Below are 8,100 nucleotides of genomic sequence, written 5' to 3' on the forward strand. Positions count from 1 at the left end.
CAGTAGAGGGGGCAGAGAGAGAAGAGGGGAGGGGAGGGGAGGGGAGGGGGGATAGTAGAGGATAGGAAAGGCAGCAGAACACAACAGACACTAGTATGGCAATATGTAAATCAATGGATGTGTAACTGATGTGATTCTGCAATCTGTATTTGGGGTAAAAATGGGAGCTCATAACCCACTTGAATCAAAGTGTGAAATATGATATATCAAGAATTATGTAATGTTTTGAACAGCCAACAATAAAAAATTAAAAAAAAAGAAAAAAAAACATAGAAATAACACTCTATTTCTTTGAAAATTTTGCAGGGAAATATGAGCAGAGAAAGCAGAATTTCTGCCAAGCAGTGGATCCTGGTAGAAATTTAGCAGAAATTTCTGTGCACAAAGATGAATGAGTGATGAGCAGGTGCAGGGTACAGAGTTAGCTCTCGTAGAGTCCTGAGTGTGTGGGTAGGAGTGCCATCCTAGGAGGAATGAAATCTTCAGGGTCTTGAGGAGGATCACACAGGAATCCAGCCTATAGAGGCCCAGTTAATTGGTTGCACACTTCTCCCTGTTCCAACCCAAATGTGTCCCCTGCGTCAAATGATTCAACTCAGAAGACTCAACCCACTCCCCTCAGTAGAGTAATTGAGGTCCAAGTGTCAAGGGCATTACCCATACAATTAATAACTGATTGCTACCTGGATGGATTAGAACAGAATGTGCTGCTATGCCCCTTTGAATGACATCCTACGAAGAAACCTGTGTGATAGTCACCTGGATCTGCACTTGAGGGGACTAACAGTCCATTTTGGGTTCAATGTGCCTGGGTCTCTGGCCAGTCTAGATGGACATGTGCTTGGTCAAGTTTTAGCTAGAGTGTCATCAGGCAGAGCTGCTAATCTGTCATATCTACACAGAGGTATGGGCATGAGGACTCATTGGAAGTGGAGTCCGCAGGGCCTGAGACCCAGAGACAGCCTAGCCTCTGGAAGCATAGGCTGTACCTATACCTGCAGGTGGACACTTTATAGTGAGCTGGGAAGGCTAGAGAGAGCAAACCTGTCACAGAGGGGCTTTCATGGCTCCTTTTCCTGAAGAACAAATCATGAATGAGTTTTGGCAGAAAACCCTTATGTGTATGCCAATATTATGATGTGATAAGGCATCACCAAGAATGCATGGGCATGTCAATGACAAAGGACCTTTTCAACAAAGGGTGCTGAGAGAACAGATAAATATTTAGAAAAGAATGGAGTCAGACTCCCTCCCTCACTTCATATACACACACCTGTGTACACACATACACTTATACACACACACACACACAGACACACACATCCTCAAAATATATCACAAAACTCAATGAAAAGCTGAAATTGCAAACTCAAGAAAAAGTGCATCATGTAATTTATATTACTGAATTTTTCTATGGGTACCTAAACTATATTCATATTTTAAATAGACGTTTACATGTCCCAACGGAAGTTGTCATTTCTAATTTCCAGGAATCTGTCACTTTAAAACACTCTCAGAATAGGAGGCCACATTTATCATAGTTTTGACCTTCCTAATGTTGTATGCTGAAAAAAAAGACAAAAAAAATAAAAGTTGCAAGTTGTCCTTTTACCCAATATTAAAATAGCTAATGACATTATCACTCATTCATTCAAAATTTCAGGCAAGGATTTATGAACAGCATTCCATCACCAACCAATCCCTCCCAAATGAATCCTCAAATGGACACCTCACCAGACTGGATATCCCAGGATGTGGCACCACCTAAAACACCTATTGAAATCAGGCCACCTGCCATCCTCACTGAGAACCTACCTCAGTGAGAGCTCACAGCTCCCTCACTAGCACACCTCAGTTGTTTGTTTTCCACTTTAAATGTTTTATTGTGGTTAAAATATATATGATTTAAAATTTGCCTTGTTAACCAATTAAATATATATATATTTTTAGGTCTAGATAGACACAATACCTTTATTTATCTATATGTGGTGCTGAGGATCAAACCCAGGACCTCACAAGTTCTAGGTGATCACTATATTGCTAAGTCACAACACAAGTACTCTGTTTTTCTTAAACACTATCCTTTTACTCAATATCAGTACTCTCAGGTCTGTAGCATATTTGAGGAATATTGATATCACTGGGTATATGAATTTAATTAATGAAATGAATTCTACCATACCCATTTCCTCTATTGTAGAAGGGTAGATGCTGGCCAAGTGCTAGAAAATATTTCAGGCCTTTGATAAAACTATGATAGAATCAGAGAATCTGTATAATGAGTAGAACATTAGAAAATAATTCAGGTCTAATTATTGTTGTTATCTATTTTTGGCTTTATTTCTTTGATAATAGAGATATACCCATTTCCTTTTTAGATTTTTGTTAGTGGTTATTAAAACATAATCATGGGCTGGGGTTGTGGCTCAGTAGCAGAGCTCCTGCCTAGAATGTGTGAAACACTGGTTTGATAACCTGTACTACATATAAATAAATGAATAAAATAAAAGTCTATCTACAACTTAAAATCATATATAAATAAAACACTTAATCATATATCTATTAGTTTCCTTCACTGGTGCTATATTTCTCCACATAAATCATGTAAAAAGACTATTCCTTTAATTATGAAAGCTCAAATATCAGGAGCAGGACTCTTTTTTTTTTTTTAGTATTTATCTTTTAGTTGTAGTTGGACACAATATTTTATTTCATTTATTTATTTTTATGTGGTGTTGAGGATGGAACCCAAGGTCTTTCACCTGGAAGGCAAACAATCTACCACTGAGCCACATCTCCAGCCAAGGACTCTTCTTTAGTTGTGAGAATTTTGGCTTTTACAATAACAGCCCAATTATTTACGTAAAGTGTATATAAATATGTACTGTGTATATGACTTCATTTTTGGAATTAATACTTTCTTATTTTTCTATAAATTGCCAATTTTTAATATTGTTTTATTTTATTTAACTATAATTTTCAGAGCTGTAAACAAAGTTGTAACCTCATTCAATAAATGGTGTCATATTTAGAAGGACCTTTCAGGTTTTTCTTCTGAAGCTATAACTTTTTATAGGACTGTATCATGGTATTTAGGCATTTCAGTTCTGTTTTCAACCTGAAATTACTTTATTTTCAGTTTCTTGGGGTAAAACATGAAACATACTAGCAACTATTCTCCTGTAGTAGTTAGGGCAGAAGTAGTTCTGGATTAACATCAGTGGGGAATCATCAGTCTATTCTATCAGATCATGAATGTTGACTTTTCTTCCACTCATTTAGAGTGAGTAATGTTTTATGCTGGAAAGTAAAAATTATAGGATTGATTTAACAACTAATGTTACTCTTGAGAGAAAACAGATTAGATTTATTGAACTTGTTAGCGTTTCTTTTTCAATGCCCAACGTTTTTTTCACATTTAAATTAATCAAAGGCACAAGTATCATTAAAAATCTTCACTGGCCATCAATTGTGATAAAACTGCTTCTGATATTTAAGAAGAAAATTATATTGCTACATTTATTTTAGACTTAAATGTATAGTCTTTACAAAAAACTAAAGAGCATATTTAACACTTGAAAAAAAAGCTTTAACCTCTAATTGTTAATTAGTGTATTTTTAATAAATGTTCTTTCTTGATATCTATCAGGGAAACATTGTTCAAAGTGTCATCTCAGGACTGGTGCAGTTTTGTAAATTGTTACTTATTTGCAATAATATAGAAATTGAGATTAATGACTTTATTTAGCATTTAGTGTAGGGAGTGATCCCTTATATGTTCTGGTTAGTTTCCTTTTACATACTAGCCTTTGTCTTCATAGAAGTTAATACACATTTCTGTTTGGACATTCTATTTTTATACTACAAATTAGCAAGAATGTTCAAAACTGATTTATGGAGGGCTCACAATGATACAGATGGCATTATATTCTCTTTCCTTTTTTCTGAGAAATATGTACCACAAAATGTAGCTCAGTGGTTAAGCACCCCTGGCTTCTATTCCCAGTACCAAACCAAATGAATGGCAGATGTACTTCATTGAGTTCTGAGAATTTAGCATTATAATGAGTTAGAGTGAGCAAAGCTTACCCTAGGTAACTTAGAAGAGGAGCTGTGTAACTTTGACTGATTGAAGCTGGTTCTTCTAGGCCTTTTCTAAAGATCAGTTTCTTAAACAAAGAAAGACCTTCAAGTGGAGTTACCAGTGAGCAGCTTTCCACCTGCAAACACATGTGTTCCTAAGTTCCTGCCTGGCAGCTGACCACTTTGCAGACTGTTTCCTGGTGGGGAGAAAATTATTAATGGGGGGCAGATCTTGACACCTGTATCCCTTGCGGGATTCCCCTTCCTCTTAAACTATTTTAACAAACTCCATGGCAGCACATCTAGTATCTAAGATGCAGAAGAGTTTGAATGACCTCTGAAGCTAAGGCATTGAACCCTTATCCCAGGTCCTCACCTCACTCCATATCCCTGGGTTGTGGTTTTCTAGGACACCTCAAGGCCCTGATTTGTGAGGATTTTGCTTCCATCCTACCTCTATGCCCTCCAGTTTACTGAGGGCTTCCATTGCAGTACCTGGAATTGAAAAGGAGTTTCTCCAGGCAGGAGATTCAGCCTCACAAGCGGGCTGTCTTGACCTTGACCCTACAGAGGGCAGTGCCCTTGGAGCTACCCAGTAGACCACCTTTGGGCTGTAACTTATGGGGTTGAGTCTTAGCAATTGTTGCCAGACAGGCATTTCTCCCTTTTGCCCATGATCTCCCTCCCTGACATAGTAGTTACACATTGATGGAGGCTGAAGGCTATCTAGGTGCCAGCCACTCACTTTTCTCATTTCCTCTGCTCACTGGTATCAGAATCAGCTTCCTCTCTCACAGCCAATTGCCCAAGGCCCAGGTGACCCAGGAGGCTTTAAATGTTAGTAGCATTCTTCAAAGGGACACCTTTGTTCTGAGAGGCTGCAGTGATAGGAATCACCAGCATGTTTTCTTCTAGACCATCTTGACAGTGGGGTTGTGATGGGTGCAATGAGGAATTCCTTTAAATCCACTGTCATTTGTGGCTAGAGACTTACACAGAAGCCTGTTATCCTGGGATAGAGAAAGCATATTTTGGTACATTGTAGAGAACTTGTTGGTTAGGGGTACAAAGGGTGTGTGAACGCTTGAAAATGCCTCTGAATACCTTCCTGGGACACTTGATGAGAGGTGCTAAGAGGAGAGGCAGGGCTCCTAACCCACCAGCTCATGAGCCATCACTGCTCAATAGCCATAGATTAAAAGCAACATCTTCTTGCAGTGGTGAATTCTAAGTTGTGACTGAAGCACAGAAGGCCAGAGCAGTTCAGGTCTTGGTGAGTCCAGCAGTGATGTCAGTCTTGCTGGCCACTTACTGGTATGAATCAAGATGTGGTAGCTAAGCTCTCCAGGTCCTAAGTATGGATAAGGGCAGAGATACAATCTGATACAAATAGATCCTTCTTATTCTGGGACTTCTGACCTTTTCTGAGTATCACAGCTAGATTCTGGCATGAGTAGAATCATATGTAATAGAAGAGAAACTGTCACTGAGAGATGACTTGTGAGTTGTCCAAGTCACACATCTCAGGAGTGGGTCAACCCAGGTTGAATTCAGGCATTGTCTCTTGACCCATTCCCTCACACACTCAGCTCAGGGAGCTGCTGCCCATGGTGGGTCAGCAGCTCTAGGGGATGATCAATGTGACCACTGTGTGCTGTCCCCAGCGGCAGGATTTTGCACTCAATGTGTTCTGCCATCCTCCTAAGGACCTTGAGTAAAGGTGATCTGCATTGTATAGGAGAGAAAATAGAAGCCCCAAGGTGTGCTGGGATTTGGCAATGAGCACACAATTAGTAAGCAACAAACAGGGACCTGACCAGGGCATCTACAAGCTCTTTGTTAATAGGCTTGGCCTCATAACTTTTTATTGATGGGAATCTCTTTGAAATCAGGAGTAGATCTGCCTGTGTTGGAGGGAGATGGAGGTGGAAGGTGGAACCTGACCCACTTCCTGGGTCTGTAGCACCTGTGAGGTTGGCTTTGACTCCCATGAGTCATTTTCTGGGGCCAGATGGGGAATCCAGTATAATGCTTTTCTTTCCCTTTTGATGGTACCATAATGGGAAGTTGCTTAAAATTAACTTTTTAATAAATATTTAAAATATTTATTGGTGCTGGGATCAAACTTAGGGTCTTCTGCATGCTGTGTGCAGACTCACTGCTGAGCTATTTCTCTAGCCCCTGATCAGATTTAGGAGGAAATTTTCCTATTTCCAGAGGTTAGGCAAGATGAACGTAATGAATAGAGTCAATTTCTGGGACTTATGGGAAAAGTATTTGCTGAAGAGTAAGGTGTGTAAGTTTTCTCTATCACTGCCAATTTCTGTCTTCAGAAGGCTAGTGTTGATGTACATCATGGCAGTGTGAGTGTACAAGAAGCCCTCTTGAGTTATGTTAATGAACTAGAAAGAATTGCTCTTCCTAATGCCTTGCTGCAGGGAACACCAAGTTTCTGTGTAGTGATAGGACTTCTAGTCCAGGGCTTCTCCTGTCTCCAGGCTGAAGGATGACTTTTAAGCGTGTCCAAACTACTGCACACCAACACTGGTGTCACATACAATGGAAGTGAGAAACTAAGTAAATGAAGTGGAAGAAGCCAAGGACACTCTCAGACCCAGTCTGTGGGCCATACACTGGATGGTGTGGAGAACAGAATAGGGAGAATGTTCTGCTATCAAATGGCTTATCTGATTGGTCTGGCCCATGAGGGTACTCTCTATAAGATTGATAAGTTGTTTGTAGTTATTTCTGTGAAGTACCCTCACCACACTATCAGATCAGTGTTTAACTGATGAAGCAGGAGATGGGATTCTTAGAGAGCAAGCAGTTCATCTTTGCAATTCTGTCTACTTGACATCATGTCATTAAATTATTGGGACTATGTTTCAGTAATATTATTATTCTTGAGTTAGACAAATAAATTGAGGAATGGACAGGGGAAGCCATAAGTTCACAGAGTTTTAAGTGGGAAAACCAGGGTTTAAACTCATGAAGCCTCATTCCAGTGCTCACAGTCTTAATCTTTGCAATGTGTGCATGAGAAAATGTCCAACATCCACTAGCAAGGGGACTGAGGAAGAGGAACACAGAAATGAACAGGAATGAGATGGGGATGGAAAACAGCTATAGCCAATGCGAAGTCTCATGCCAGGTGCATCTGTCATCTCACAGCATCCCCACAACTACTCTAGGAGGTGTTAACATTAAAATGTGAGTGAGTTCCAAGTCAGATTTATCTGAACCTTAAGCACAGACCACTGTAACCTACTGTGGTGTTCTCCTCACCTTCTGTTGGAAGCAACCAGAATCCTCTAGCGCTTGATCTGTCTCAGCTCAGTGTCTGAAATCTCAATCTGCAAGAGGATTTGAGACATCAAGACAGTGACCTACACCTTCCAGGTTGCTGGTGAATGAAGTTCACTATCGTGTCCATCTTACTCTTTTTTATTATATTTTTAATTATAGATGGACACAATACCTTTACTTAATTTGTTTATTTTTATGTGGGGCTGGGGACTGAACTCTGTGCCTCAGGCATGCTACACAAATGCACTACCACTGAGCCACAACCACAGCCTCTCTACTTTACTCTTCATTTCCTTCCCATTCACAAAAATGGAGTCATCATTGTTTGAAAATTTTGGGGAAGAGAGAGAACCAGGAGATGCACCAGCCAGAAAAACACAAGCAAAACCTAACAATAGCAAAGTACATGAGCTGTGACAGCTCTGATTTATTAGACAACAGTATGACCGCAAGAACATGATTCCTATAAAAGGTAATTTGCAGGCACTAATCAGTAAGAAATACTAAAAAACAGATGCCAGAAAAACCATTTTGTTACAAAATTGTGACAAGTAAACCTGTAAACATAATTTAATAAAGTCACATAACCTTGCAATGTGTTTTTTCTTCATCTTACCTTTTCCCATTAACTCAAACCACCAGTAATCAAACCCAAAGTGCAATTTATTTCACTGTGGCACCATATTAGAAGATGCACAAAACGTTTTTGTC

Source organism: Marmota marmota, unplaced genomic scaffold (genome assembly GCF_001458135.2).
Source record: "Marmota marmota marmota unplaced genomic scaffold, marMar, whole genome shotgun sequence".
Taxonomy (NCBI): domain Eukaryota; kingdom Metazoa; phylum Chordata; class Mammalia; order Rodentia; family Sciuridae; genus Marmota; species Marmota marmota.